Genomic DNA, 348 nt, shown 5'->3' with positions numbered 1-348 from the left:
ACTTCTCTGAGTGTGAAATTTTTTGAAAGACAAACTGTATAATAATTATTTGCTGTTCCATCTTCTTTTCAATTAATTCTGCTGTTCATTATCAGTTATCATTTAATTAACTACATCGAGGAACGATCCACTTTTTCTTTTTTTTTCAAATTCACATACACAGACGCACACATTTTTACACCTACACAAACACACGCATGAAATATCCTCACGAAATCTCGCCGTTTATAAACTACATCTAAGCTAACCCAACCAAACCTAACCCCTGAAAATAAACTATGAACGAAACTCAATCTAACCAAAGGAAAAATCAACCTGAATTAACCAAACCCTTTACTGTATATTTTA

Source organism: Penaeus monodon, chromosome 32, assembly GCF_015228065.2.
Source record: "Penaeus monodon isolate SGIC_2016 chromosome 32, NSTDA_Pmon_1, whole genome shotgun sequence".
NCBI lineage: Eukaryota > Metazoa > Arthropoda > Malacostraca > Decapoda > Penaeidae > Penaeus > Penaeus monodon.
This window is presented reverse-complemented; position numbering follows the sequence as displayed.